The 15,493-nt window shown below is 38.4% G+C and overlaps 1 protein-coding gene and 1 long non-coding RNA gene across 2 annotated transcripts in view; one reads left to right on the plus strand and one right to left on the minus strand.

Annotated features, from left to right (window-relative positions):
* The window catches only part of LOC105228660 (paired box protein Pax-6), a 267,990-nt gene that overhangs the window by 14,530 nt on the left and 237,967 nt on the right, over positions 1 to 15,493 (minus strand). The window lies entirely within an intron of this gene.
* On the plus strand, positions 1,703 to 7,110 carry LOC125779581 (uncharacterized). The gene is made up of 2 exons (XR_007423355.1): positions 1,703 to 3,372; positions 6,210 to 7,110. It is a non-coding gene; the product is annotated as an uncharacterized LOC125779581 (long non-coding RNA).

The raw sequence follows: 15,493 nt of genomic DNA on the forward strand, positions 1-15,493 counted from the left end.
ATCCGAATCGCAGAATAAAGCTGTTTATTATAAACCGGAGGGCTCCCTTGCGAATCGCGGTATCAATATACATATTTTGTTATATGGCTGATCGAGCCTTCAATTATTGTTTTTCTTTTACATTCTGTAATTATACCGATTGTTCCTGATGCTATTGTGTCCCTATTTCCATAGTCTTCAAGTATTGCTTCTTTGTTTTTTCCTATACATTTAAAAAACAGCCCACATGCATTTTATTTTTCTTTCCTTATTTGGATCATTCTTTGGAACAATTTTTTGTAAGGGTTTCTTATTTCTTATGTTTTGAACAATTCTTCCCAGTTCGTCAATGTCCAAGTCTAGTAGTTATTCCTAAGATATTGTACAAATATTCTTAAGGAATATGATACAATTTATAATATTTTTATTTTCTTTTGTTATTTTGGTTTTTCATCTTTTACAGAAGTCGAAATATGATAATTTCTTATATTTGATACTTGGGTTATTCCCCAAATTTGCTTTTTCGTCATCAAGGCTTTTCTAGATTATGGGGGAAGGACGCAAATGCATTCATAACAAACCAAACGCGACATCTGATACAAAAAAATAGCGAAATAACTGCAGTGTTGATAAAAAGGTCTATTATAATTTGAGATATACAGGGTGGCTGATGAAAGCCGCTACCAAAAAAAAATTAAATAACTTTTTTTCTATTTAATGAATTTGGGTAATTGTTTTTTTTTGCAGATTGACTTTTACATTTAACAAAAATGGATAACTGGGACACTGAAACAAGAATTTGGATTGTCCGCCGCTATCACGCACTGGAGTCCGTAGTTTCGAATCAAAGAGTGTATAGGCGCACGTAGCTGCTGCCATACAAAACAATCCACGTGTTTCGACAAGAAGCTTATCTGCTCAAATGGGTGTAAGCAGACAGTCATTACAGTCAATTATGCACAAAAATTTGGACTTATTCCCATATAAAATTCAAATGGCCAACAAACTGAACGCTGCAGACTTGCCGATTCGCTTAGAATTTTGCCAGAAGATGCTTCAAATGGTGGAGGAGGATGGAAACATGTTGAACTGTCTTTTCATGTCTGACGAGGCCAATTTCGATTTAAACGGCAACATAAACAAACAAAATTGTCGAATATGGAGTGCTTCCAACCCACAGATACTCCATGAGACGGAATTGAATCCTCTTCGTGTCACAGTGTGGTGTGCAGTTTCATCTCGCTGCATTGTTGGGCCCTACTTCTTCGAAGAAAACGGGCACACCGTTACGGTTACTGTTTTTCTATCCAGAATTACGCCGAATAAGAATTTCTTTCAACTCTGTGTGGTTTCAGCAAGATGGTGCAGCTCCTCACATAGCCCAATCTGTTATGACAGAATTGTGACGAAAATTTCCCAATAAGCTGATATCCAGAAACTCCACATTCCGTTGGCCACCCAGGTCGCCTGACCTTACTGCACCAGACTTTTTCTTGTGGGGTTATTGCAAACAGGAAGTCTACAAAGCAAAACCAACAAATTTGAATGAACTAAGTCAACCCATTCGAGAAACAATTGCTGCTATTCCTGTCTCAACTCTCCAAGCAGTAATGAACAACTTTTTTTTATTCATTTTTATTCGTTTGATAAATGTGTATTTATGGCAACACTTATTATCTGTCAACACGGATTACTTTTGTTATTGTGCATGGAATGAAATTTGTGTACAATATAAAATGCTTTTTTTAAGCAAATAACTAAATAATTACTAAAAAAATAAATATGTAGAAACAATATAATGAAGTATAAGTGTATAAAAAGTGCATAATATGAAATAAATAATTACTAGAAATCGAAAAATTGCAAGATAAAATTTGCAAAATTTTCAACTTTAAATGCAAATATCTCGAAAACTATAAGTTTGCGGCAACAATTATATATTTTCTTAATCTGGAGCAGCAGCTCTATCCAACAATACTACTGAAATCGTGGGATGGTAGACTAAAGCCGACCCTTGTTCCGGAGTAAATCATTTCATTTTGAAATTCCAAGCCAAACTTAGTGTAAATCAAGTAACAGCTGTCAAAAATATAAAAAGTATTGCCTCATTGAAAATAATTTATCTTGGTTAGCATTGCGGTAAGTAAATTCAAGTTTTGATTATACTATTGTTACGTTTCTGTGTTTTCATACTTATATTAGGAAAAATAGTAAAAGTAGTGGCAAAAAAAGCGCAAAGAAATTGTAGTTGAATTCCTTAGGTAAATAATATTTCATAAAGAATGTATTTGGCTAAGTTGGTAGGACTGCCCTTAATAACTTTGCCAAACATGAGCGCGATCTGTCAACCTGTCTGTCGACTGTTTGTTTACAGCAGCTACTTTAGCTGACACTTAATCACACGACTTCGGCTGTTGAGTGGTTTATCCCACTAATCTTTTAAATTTATCAAGATTTCGCCATACAAAAATGACAGTTCCAATCACTTCACTCCGACGCTGATTTTGCGCCATCTACTTGTCAGCATTGGAAATCTGTTACATTATCACAGCTGATTTAGACACTACAAAAGGTAAAAAATGTAAAGAAACAATTTTTTTTAAAGCAATGAATCTAATTTCACCTGAAAAACGACTTAACAAATGAACTAAATGCATCCACTATTTCTATTATATGGAAAATATTTGAAAAAAGACGGCTTTTATTTCAAAATACTAATGACAATCTTTTCTTTTGATAAATATTAAGCGATGTGACTTCATGAATGACAATAACAGCTGTTTTTTGATCTTGCTAACGATAGTGAGAACACTGTTTGATTATGAAATGCTTAAATGTAATCTAATCTTTTAAATTTTCGGTCTGAACATGGTATTAGTCGGTACACCTGAGTAGTGTGTTGTGATTTTTACAATGGATAAATATTCCAACAAAGAATTTGTCTTTTTTGTTTATAACAAAGTTTCTTGTGCGAAAGCATTGCGAATATTGGAAAAAGCTTACGCTAATGAATAAATTAAAAAAGTGAAGGATATGGTGCTTGAAAATCGTCATGCAAATGTTAAAGAGATGGCAAGAGACATCTCTCGCGAGTCCATTCAAATGATTTAGTGGATATTTTGGGTATGAAATGCGTTCTAGCTCGACTCGTCCCGATAAAGCTTAATTTTGTGACCAATTTAAACCCGTTTTGAATGCCATCGATCAACCACCGTGTTTACCATATTTGTCTCCGTGTGATTTTTTTTGTTTCCCAACCTGAATTGCCGCTCCGTTTAATCCGTTTTCAGTCCATCGAAGTGATACAACAAAATTCGCGTAAGGTCATTCCAAAAAGTGCTTATGAAAAGTGTTTCGAGGTCTAGAAAAGTTGACATAAGAATATTACATCTGGTGAGGATTACTTTAAAGGCAAAAAAATAAATACTGATTAATAATTAAATATTTTGCGTTTTATTTACAATATCCGTATACTTTTTTGTATGTACGAGTATGCCGGACGTACAGGCTTATATGTATGTGAATCGATTTTATACGAATATCAAATAAGTAACTATTAAGTAGCTTGAAACAAGTTTTTTCCGCCAAAACTATCACAAGATTTCTTTTAGAATTACTTTTAGAACATTGTGACAGAGTGCACTTTGATTTAAGCAGGACTCATGTCAGGCACGTAGCCAGGGGGGGGGCTAGAGGGCTGAAGCCCCCCCCGAAATAAGGAAATTTTTTAAATAAATCGCAAATAAAAAAGATTTATCACTGACTGAATCTTTTGAAACTCTTATACACAACTCAGCTCAAACCTATAACAGTCGTACGCAACTACACTAGACGGTGACTGAAAACTTATCAAAAGTCATACTTATGGCGAAGTTGGTTGGACAGGGATATGACGGAGCAGCAAACATGTCAGGGCATTTAAGTGGAGTGCAAACCAGGATAAGACAACTGTATCCAAAAGCACGATATGTTCATTGCGCTAGTCACCGATTGAACCTTGCGCTTTCTAATACTATGTCATTACCTTCAATACGGAACTGCCTTAGTATTGTCAGTGAAATAGCAAATTTATTTAGAAACCATTCAAATGCAAACACAACTTTCCAGGACGTTATACAGAAGCACGCACCAGAAAGCAAAAAAAGACGACTTGTTCGCCTTTGTGAAACAAGGTTTATAGAAAGCCATGAAATCATTATAAGATTTGTGGAGCTTTTCAAATTCATTGTACTAAGTTTGGAAATAATTTCGAGTAAGACATGGTCCATTTCGTCTAAAGCATCAGCCTTCTTAGCAGCGGTAGAGAAAAGCAATATTCTGCTTAGTCTATTCGTATGTGAGCAATTGTTCAGCTTAACGCTGCCACTGTCTGTGCAACTCCAAGAAAAATCTATGGATTTTGTATCAGCAATGCACCGAGCCAAAGAATTAATAAGAACTCTGCACCAGATAAGAGAAACAGCGGATGGTTTTTTCAACGATATTTTCCAAACAACATCACGAATGTCTAAAGATCTTTTTGACATAGATCTTGTAGTGCCTAGAGTGACTTCGCGTCAAACTACTCGTGCTAATCCACCTTGCACAACCCCTGAAAGCCACTTCAGAGTTACAATATTTATTCCATGCGTTGATGCTCTGATTCAAAACATGACAGAACGTTTATTAGTGAATGAGGATATACTCTCGTCATTTCAAATTCTACTCCCAGGTTTTGCTGCAATTGATAATGCCGAAGAATTAAAAAATTTAACTATTTACTTCGAGGAGCAAATATCAATGACAGCATTAAAATCAGAGTATCGATTGTGGTGTGCCAGCTTATCAACAATAGATCCAACCATAGAAGTGTTGAAATTACATGCAACGTATTTTAAAAATATTCACTACCTGCTTACAATTTAGCAACTCTTCCAGTGACGACCGCTTCCTTCGAAAGAACTTCTTCAACCTTAAAAAGAATAAAAACTTTACCACGCAGTGTGATGGGCAATGAGCGGCTGAGTGCACTTGCTGTTATTGCAGTGCGCTGGGATATTAAAATAGATCCAGATGAAGTAATTAATGATATGACAAGCAAGAAGAAAAGAAAAATATTACTTATTTAAGTTACAACTACCAAATAATTTAAGTAATATGTATATGAATTTATATTGTTTTTTTTTTAATAAACAGAAAATTTAAAGTTTATATATGTTTTTACTTCAGCCCCCCCCGAAATGAAAAGCTGGCTACGGGCCTGACTCATGTACAAATGTCATGACATACGTATCATACTTATAGACCAATACACGAGAATAAATCGCAATGACGGAAATCAATACCGAAATATGCAATGGCACGAGAGCGAGAGCTGACTCGGTCAATTTATTCAGAATTACTATTTTGAATGACTATTATAATCAGGGATGCTGTAAAATCTGATAGTTGTCGGAATCAGAATTGAAACCGATCAAAAAAAGCAGTAGGTGTCATGAATTCAGACATTCAGTTAAGAAATCAAGTTATTTTATTGTTACGAATTGATTTATCTGTATTTCTATAAAAAAAAACATAAGAATAAAACACGAAATGTGTTAATTATTGAGTTTAAAAAAAACGCGGATATTTAAGGGCCTGCTTTAGAGGCTTAAAAATCGATTTTTTTCGGGAGGGAAAGAAAAAATTGATTAAAGCAAAATTTCTAGGGTTTATATTTAACTATTTTTTGGATACGAATTCTTTGATATTCTGCCTTAGGGAATCAATGGCTGATGCATCTCGCGTGAGCATTTGTCGGGCGGCGGGCAGTACGCAGGTCGCGATTTCTCTCGGAAACCAAAAATTCATAGAGATTATATTTGTTAATAACTTATCTTCAAGTTAAACTAGGAATAAAAGAAATTCTAAATTTTTTTAAATTTGGAAAAAAGTGGTTTTTGACCAAAAAATGTTACTTTATATTGTTTAAACATATGTTCAAACTTAACTTTCCTTAGTTTTTTTTAGGTTAAATACTCGTAGAAGATAATTTAATGCCAAAGATAATAAACTTTGCCCCAATTCCATACGTTTAGTTTATTTCAATCCTACCCGCCAATTAAGAAAAATCGTAAAAATGAAAAATCGAGTCAAAGACTTCGCTTTCTGCCCAAGCACTCATATACAGGGTGGCTGATGAAAGCCGCTACCAAAAAAAATTAAATAACTTTTTTTCTATTTAATGAATCTGGTTAATTTTTTTTTTGCAGATTGACTTTTACATTTCGACAAGAAGCTTATCTGCTCAAATGGGTGTAAGCAGACAGTCATTACAGTCAATTATGCACAAAGATTTGGACTTATTCCCACAAAAAATTCAAATGGCCAACAAACTGAACGCTGCAGACTTGCCGATTCGCTTGGAATTTTGCCAGAAGATGCTTCAAATGTGGAAGAGGATGGAAACATGTTGAACTGTCTTTTCATGTCTGACGAAGCCCATTTCGATTTAAACGGCAACATAAACAAACAAAATTGTCGAATATGGAGTGCTTCCAACCCACAGATACTCCATTGCATCCATTTCGTGTCACAGTGTGGTGTGCAGTTTCATTACGCTGCATTGTCGGGCCCTACTTCTTCGAAGAAAACGGGCACACCGTTACGGTTACTGGAGACCGTTACTTGAGCATGTTGAGAGAGTTTTTCTATCCAGAATTAGGCCGAATGAGAATTTCTTTCAACTCTGGGTGGTTTCAGCAAGATGGTGCAGCTCCTCACATAGCCCAACCTGTTATGACAGAATTGCGACGAAAATTTCCCAATAAGCTGATATCCAGAAACTCCACATTCCGCTGGCCACCCAGGTCGCCTGACCTTACTGCACCTGACTTTTTCTTGAGGGGTTATTGCAAACAGGAAGTCTACAAAGCAAAACCAACAAATTTGAATGAACTAAGGCAATCTATTCGAGAAACAATTGCGGCTATTCCTGTCTCAACTCTCCAAGCAGTAATGAACAACTTTTTGGTAAGATGCCGCACATGCATCAACGAGAAGGCGGGTCATTTAAATTCCATTATTTTTAAAACAAATTTAGCTATATTTAATAAAATTGAATGAGCTTTAACATGAATAAAAGAAAAATGAATTCCATACACTGAAATAAAATTATTTGAGTTTCTTAATGTAGCAAAATTCGTCAGCCACCCTGTACAGCAATATTTTCGAAGCATTGCACAGATCAGTGCAATAATTAACCGGCAAGTATAGGTATACAATTTCAAAATGAGCGGGTAATTATTTTCAAAAATGTAAAAAAAACAGTCACATAAAAATACTCAAGCGCGTCAGTCATTTATGGTATATACGCGCATTGTATTTCTGATAGTCGATATATGTATATTAATCTGACAATCAATTCAAGGTTGAAGGCCGTAATGAGAGGTTAAAAAAAAAGTTATTCGAGCGTGTCAGATTTTCAAAGCGAATGTTAATGAAACTCTAAAAAGTGTGCCATTTAAATTTCTGACAATTTCGACGTGACCAAAAGTCATTTATTGATTTAGGTGAAAAGGTGACCTTGAGATACTCCAGCGCGTCAGATTTTTATGCAGGGGGATGAACTTGATGTCAGAGTCTTCCCAAAAGATAATCTGACAATTAAATAGAGGCATATAGTTAATCTGACGATTTAAAAGTGCTTCCACATTCTGTTTGGTTCTTGTTTTTGTTACAAGATGTAGTAAAAACAGTGTATACATGTATATATGTTTAGAAAATTTAATTATTTATTAATATGAAAATAGAAAAAATAAAATTAAAAAAAAACATGTAAATTTTCGTCATTCGAATCATCGTCGAAGTTGGTTTCCACTTCTTGAACTTCCTGACAACCGGCTTCGCTTTGCGATACTCCAAAACAGTTATACACTTATTTAGAGTTTGTCGAGTAAACTTTTTGATTTTTTCATACGTTTCTTCGCCACAGAAAACACATTTGATACTAACGTCACTCATTTTTACAATGGATGTAAAACTGATCGCTGTAAACGGGAAAAAATAGAAAACACCACAAACAAACAAAAGGGTCAAGCACTAACAACCACCACGCTATGGTGATCAGCTGAGATGGCATCATGGCGGCAGACGTTAGTATGAACGGTGCGAGAGAGTGGGAAACAAACAAAAGTGTCAAGAGTCTACTAACAACAATCACGCTATGGTGATCAGTACACTTGACCTTTTGTTGACGATTTTACCTGGAAACTGTCAGATTATATGATTTTCGTGAAATTCATTTTCTGACAAAATTACCTTTAAAATGAAAAAAAAATCTATCGCGCTCGAGTATTTCAAGGTGACGTTTTTTTTACAAATTTGTCACCCTGCTATTTCTCTAATTCACCCTCAAAATGTCAGAATATTGAAATATACACTCGTCTTCATGTATCTAATTTACCATCTCTTAATCTTACGCGCTCGAGTTTCCCGAAGGATCGATTTTTTTTCTCTAATCTGACGAACTCCCCCCAACGCACGCCTCCATATTAAGGGCTCATATTTGGTAGGGGTACATAAAAAGGTGCAATGTTTCTCCCCATAAAGTTTTCTGACACGCTTAAGTAAATGCAAAAATCCCCTCTTCGGGATTACCTACTATTATACTACGTGCATTCCAAAAGACTGATGTTATAATATTTCCACCCAACTTTTTCGTTTTTCCACGCTTGAAGACTGGTTTATAATGTGCAGACCACTAGGCTGACTGTCGATTGGACTCCAAGGTGAAATTATGGAGCCATGTTTCTATTGTCACTCACCGACGAAAAATACGGCTTTATTACGATTAACGAGCACTCAAACACTCCTCAGAATCAGAAATTCGCTGTTTTTGGTGAATTATGAACTTACGGGCACCTTCTGTGCACAGAACTTTCGCCTTTTTAGGGCGTGCCTTCATTGTCCTCGATGCTCATTTCGCCTCTTTCCAATTCAGCAAATCTCTTTTCAGTGGTTGATTTCCCTGGAGTTAAGGAACATATTCCTTATAATAGTAACAAACATAAAACAACCTTTTGTTTCAGTAAACAGAATGCAAACAACCTTGAGTTGGAACAATTGAAATGCACTATCACTACAACAAACAAGTATAAAAACAACATTGAGTTTGAATACCACAACAACCTTATCTTAAAACAAAACAAATCTATCTAAGCAAACAACAAACCTAAACAAATAATATAATCTGTATCTAAACAAACTATCAACTAGTAATAAGTAAACATACTAGTTAGTAAAAAATTAATCAAACATTTACGAAAATTGAAAATTTCCACAAACACAGCCAATAATTCTGAAAAAGGCACCGAAAATAAGGCAAGCCAAAAAGGAAAATGGTTGTTGAGTTCTAGAAAATTAACGCTAATTAAAAACTAAATTATAAGAGAAAAGAAAGCATCATAAGTGTTTAAAATGTATACTCGATATATTGGGGAGCACTCACCACTACGTTAAGTTAAATAAAAACATTCAGTTTATTTTGTATACATTTGGTTTTTTAACAACTTTATTTAAATTTCAATTTATTGGTTTTATTACACAAATCTCCTTAAATACGATATCGACGGGAGAGGTGGCGATACTTCAATTCTGGGAACGATTTGTCACTGTTGGTGATCGAGTGGACCCAGATCGTGGTTGAATTTAGCACTTGGAGGAAAGTAGCGCGAGGTGTCGACGCGGCGGAGTGTAAGGAAAATTGATGAACGAATTTAGAGGTGCAAACTGGATGTGACGAATGTTTAGAACGAATTGTGTCTTCTATCCTGTTGTTCGTCCTTTTTGTTTAGTGGGTAGGGGTACAGCTGTGGCGAGTTGTGTTTTAGTGTAATCATCTGTGGTGAATTGCGATGTAGCATTAGGATGCGCCAGTTTTACCGAGTAGAGGGGGTGGATACTTAACTCATTTAAACGTCCTGGGACCCCTAGGCGAATATTTTGCCTAGTATTACGCTTTTATACTGTTGCATACATATATTTCCGCGTACATGCTATAAATGTTGAAAACGGGTTTGGTTTTAAACATAGTATTTGGAATGTATCATATTTGCTTTAACGTGCATACAATAAGAAACTATATTTTTGTGGATTTATGAGTTTGAAACTACTAGTTATTATATTTGCGTTTGTTTCTTTGATCGGTTGGATTATTATTTGCGGTTTTATTTAATTTCTTAACCATCGCTAGCTGTTTAATGCCTTCTCGGTGTTATCGGCTTATAAGGATAGTAACTACACGCCTGGCTCAGATGTGGCCAGAATGGGTACTCCTTAGCCCTTCAGTTAGGACTATGCAATTAGAGGGATCTTGGGGAATTAGAAAATTGTGGCTCTATTGGTTGTCATACGACGTACGGGAAATTATTTGATCGAGTAGTTGTTGCTTTAGAAAAGTCCTCACAATACTGATCTCCTTTAGTTTTGTTTAATATTCCGTATCCCTTGAAATTTCCTTAATTGTGAATTTAGGCGTTGATTTGATTGTTTCTCAACTTGAGTTGGTAACTAGTTCTGTAACTAGTCCACTTTGTGTTTGGCTGTGCAGCGTTTGAGCTTTTTGTGCCTTTGTCTCTTGGCAATTTTTTGAATTTTGGGTTTCGGGATTTGCTTTTGCAATTAAACCCGTGTTTCTTTTTCTGTAAGTGCCTCTTTGGAGTGAGATGGGATATCTGCTGTAATGAAGTATTGAATTGTGCCTTTTGTGACAATATAAGCAATTAAGTTTGCTTTTGCAATTATTAAGATTGTGAGAGTGGGACAAGCAGTTTGTGCAGAGTCTTTTTAACCTGACAAAGTCGTTCCTTTCACTGACATTCAATTTTTAAAACTTCTCGCAAGTTTTAAGCTTGTGCCCTCTTGTGCACAGTTCGCATGACGTAGTATGTTTTCTTTGTTCGGATGTGAACGATTGCGTTTTGTAAATGCTTCTGTTTATATTGTTGTTTCTTCTAGCTTGGGGTCTATTGAAGCTTCTATTTTGGTCTTCTTTAATGTTTTTAGTTTTGATAATTTTTTCTTCTAACCTTTTCATATTGGGTGGTGAGAAAATCTTTCATTTGTTGCCACGTTGGGCACTTTTTTCGTGATGAGAGCGATTGCTCCCATAGAAGTAACGACTTTTCTGGTAATGCGGCTGTGCATATGTTTAACAGTATAGGGTCCCAACTGTCTGTGGGAATATTTCGTGTCGACAGAATCGACAAACAATTAGAAACAGTGGATTGTAGTGTTACAAATTCTTCACTTGTTTCTTTTCTGATTTTAGGCAAGGTTAATAGTGTCGTTACTTGCTTATCGAACAATATTCTTTCGTTTTCATATCTAGATTTTAAAGCTTCCCAAGCCAAATTGAAATTATCGCCATTAAGGGCGAACTGTTTTACTACGACGCCTGCTTGACCTTTTGTCTTGTATCGTAGGTGATACAATTTTTGTGCTTTTGGTAGTTCTGGATGGTTGATGTAAACGGCTGTAAACATGTCCAGGAAGGACGGCCATTCTTCATAACCTTCATAGAATGTTTCTGTGTCACATGGTGGCACCTCGAGGTGGATGCCGGAACTTGCCTTCTGACTGTCTTCTGGTGGCAGCTGTACTCTCGGATGTGGAATAGGTACAATGGCTTTTATTAGCTTTAATTGATCGGAGATCATAGCTTTTGTTTCTTCATATTGGTCTAAGCTTCTTCTTCTTTACTGGCGTAGACACCGCTTACGCGATTATAGCCGAGTCGTTTCTTCTCTTCGCTACGTGACGCCAATTGGATATTCCAAGCGAAGCCAGGTCCTTCTCCACTTGGTCCTTCCAACGGAGTGGAGGTCTTCCTCTTCCTCTGCTTCCCCTGGCGGGTACAGCGTCGAATACTTTCAGAGCTGGAGTGTTTTCGTCCATTCGGACAACATGACCTAGCCAGCGTAGCCGCTGTCTTTTAATTCGCTGAACTATGTCAATGTCGCCGTATATCTCGTACAGCTCATCGTTCCATCGAATGCGATATTCGCCGTGGCCAACGCGCAAAGGACCATAAATCTTTCGCAGAACTTTTCTCTCGAAAACTCGCAACGTCGACTCATCAGATGTTGTCATCGTCCAAGCCTCTGCACCATATAGCAGGACGGGTATTATGAGTGACTTATAGAGTTTGGTTTTTGTTCGTCGAGAGAGGACTTTGCTTCTCAATTGCCTACTTAGTCCGAAGTAGCACCTGTTGGCAAGAGTTATCCTGCGTTGGATTTCAAAGCTGACATTGTTGGTGGTGTTTACGCTGGTTCCAAGATAGACGAAATTATCTACAACTTCAAAGTTATGACTGTCAACAGTGACGTGAGTGCCAAGTCGCGAGTGCGACGACTGTTTGTTTGATGACAGGAGATATTTCGTCTTGCCCTCGTTCACTGCCAGACCCATTTGCGTTGCTTCCTTGTTCAGTCTGGAGAAAGCAGAACTAACGGCGCGGGTGTTGAGACCGATGATATCAATATCATCGGCATACGCCAGCAGCTGTACACTCTTATAAAAGATTGTACCTGCTCGGTTCAGTTCTGCAGCTCTAATAATTTTCTCCAGCAGCAGATTGAAAAAGTCGCACGATAGGGAGTCGCCTTGTCTGAAACCTCGTTTGGTATCGAACGGCTCGGAGAGGTCCTTCCCGATCCTGACGGAGCTTTTGGTCCCGCTCAACGTCAGTTTACACAGCCGTATTAGTTTTGCGGGGATACCAAATTCAGACATTGCGGCATAAAGGCAGCTCCTTTTCGTGCTATCGAAAGCAGCTTTGAAATCGACGAATAGGTGGTGAGTGTCGATTCTCCTTTCACGGGTCTTTTCCAAGATTTGGCGCATGGTGAATATCTGGTCGGTTGTTGATTTTCCAGGTCTGAAGCCACACTGATAAGGTCCAATCAGTTTGTTGACGGTGGGCTTTAATCTTTCACACAATACGCTCGATAGAACCTTATACGCGATATTAAGGAGGCTAATCCCACGGTAGTTGGCGCAGATTGTGGGGTCTCCTGTTTTATGGATTGGGCATAGCACACTTAAATTCCAATCGTTGGGCATGCTTTCGTCCGACCATATTTTACAAAGAAGCTGATGCATGCTCCTTATCAGTTCTTCACCGCCGTGTTTGAATAGCTCGGCTGGCAATCCATCCGCCCCCGCCGCTTTGTTGTTCTTCAGGCGGGTAATTGCTATTCGAACTTCTTCTTGGTCGGGCAATGGAACGTCTTTTCCATCCTCATCGATTGGGGAATCGGGTTCGTCTTCTCCTGACGTTGTGTGTTCACTGCCATTCAGCAGGCTGGAGAAGTGTTCCCTCCATAATTTAAGTATGCTCTGGGCATCGGTGACTAGATCACCTTGGGGGGTTCTACATGAGTATGCTCCGGTCTTGAAACCTTCTGTAAGCCGCCGCATCTTTTGGTAGAATTTTCGAGCATTACCCCTGTCGGCCAGCTTATCAAGCTCTTCGTACTCACGCATTTCGGCCTCTTTCTTTTTCTGTCTACAAATGCGTCTCGCTTCCCTCTTCAACTCTCGGTATCTATCCCATCCCGCACGCGTTGTGGTCGATCGTAACGTTGCGAGGTAGGCAGCCTGTTTTCTCTCCGCTGCGACACGGCACTCCTCGTCGTACCAGCTGTTCTTTTGCACCTTCCGAAAACCAATGGTTTCGGTTGCAGCTGTACGTAAGGAGTTTGAAATGCCGTCCCACAGTTCCCTTATACCGAGTTGTTGACGAGTGCTCTCAGAGAGCAGGAGCGCAAGCCGAGTAGAAAATCGCTCGGCTGTCTGTTGTGATTGCAGCTTCTCGACGTCGAACCTTCCTTGTGTTTGTTGGCGTGCGTTTTTTGCTGCACAGAGGCGGGTGCGAATCTTATCTGCAACAAGATAGTGGTCCGAGTCGATGTTAGGACCTCGGAGCGCACGCACATCTAAAACACTGGAGACGTGTCTTCCGTCTATCACAACATGATCGATCTGGTTGGTAGTTTTTCGATCCGGAGACAGCCAGGTAGCTTGATGAATCTTCTTATGCTGGAATCTAGTACTACAGATAACCATATTTCGGGCCCCGGCGAAGTCGATCAGCCTCAACCCATTTGGGGATGTTTCCTCGTGGAGGCTGAATTTACCGACCGTAGTGCCAAAGATACCTTCTTTGCCCACCCTGGCGTTGAAGTCGCCAAGCACGATTTTGACATCGTGGCGGGGGCAGCTCTCATAAGCGAGCTCCAAGCGCTTATAAAAGTCATCTTTGGTCACATCGTCCTTCTCTTCCGTCGGGGCGTGGGCGCAAATCAGCGATATGTTGAAGAACCTCGCTTTGATGCGGATTGTGGCTAGACGTTCATTCACCGGAGTGAATGATAGTACTCGGCGACGGAGTCTCTCTCCCACCACGAATCCAACACCAAACTTGCGCTCCTTTATATGGCCACTGTAGTAAATGCCACAAGGACCTACTCGTCTTTGTCCTTGTCCCGTCCATCGCATTTCTTGGACGGCGGTGATGTCAGCCTTTATTTTCACGAGGACATCAACCAGCTGGGCAGCGGCACCTTCCCAATTAAGGGACCGGACATTCCAGGTGCATGCCCTCAATTCGTAGTCCTTATTTCGTTTTCCATGGTCGTCATCAAAAGGGGGGTCTCTCATCCGAGGCTGGTTGTTGCTATTCGCTGGGGTTGTTTTTTTTACGTGGCGGGTCCCAAACCCAGCGCACAACCCTATGTAGGGGATATTTCGCCTTCTCACGTTAGCTCGCCTTCAAACGGATGTTCTAAGGCTACCCAGAGGATACTTGGTCAAAGACCGGAAGTCGTGAGCTGCTTGAGTCATATGTAAAAGAATCGTTTCTGGCCACTCCCAAGTGAATGGCGATCAGAGAACTTTCCTCACTTGCGTGAACTTCTACATATGACTCCATCCTTGGTCTAAGCAGCTTTCGTAAATATCGGTAGCCGATGATTTGAAATTTTGTGTATCTGAATCGTTAGAATCTAGAATGGCGTCATGAGCCGCTTGGAGGCGAGTCCAAAAGTTTTCAAGATATTGAATTTTGATTTCTAATAACGATTCAGAGTTTTCATGAATCGGTGAAGAGGCAAATCTAGTGCAGTATCTTAATAACTTAGCAACCTGTTTTGAGCGTGTAGCTCCTGCAGGTGTATTTTGAGGGATTTTGCCGAATAGTTGCCAATGTGGACTTTGAATGTATGTTTGTATATACAGTGTTCACATATTATGTAGATTTTGCTTTGATTTTTTGTATTTATTACTCAATAAATGTGTTTTGTAATATTTAGTTATTTACAAAAAAAGTACGATCGTTTTGTTTTTTTTTTTAATAATTAACCGTGCGATTCTGTAACGTGAGACAGTCTCAAGTCTCTAAATTTCAGATTTTGAGTTAGAGACAATTTTTGAGACTTGAGATGATTTTGCTATTCTGTAAGTGACAGTCACAAAATCTATTACATTTCATTAT

Source organism: Bactrocera dorsalis, chromosome 6 (assembly GCF_023373825.1).
Source record: "Bactrocera dorsalis isolate Fly_Bdor chromosome 6, ASM2337382v1, whole genome shotgun sequence".
NCBI lineage: Eukaryota > Metazoa > Arthropoda > Insecta > Diptera > Tephritidae > Bactrocera > Bactrocera dorsalis.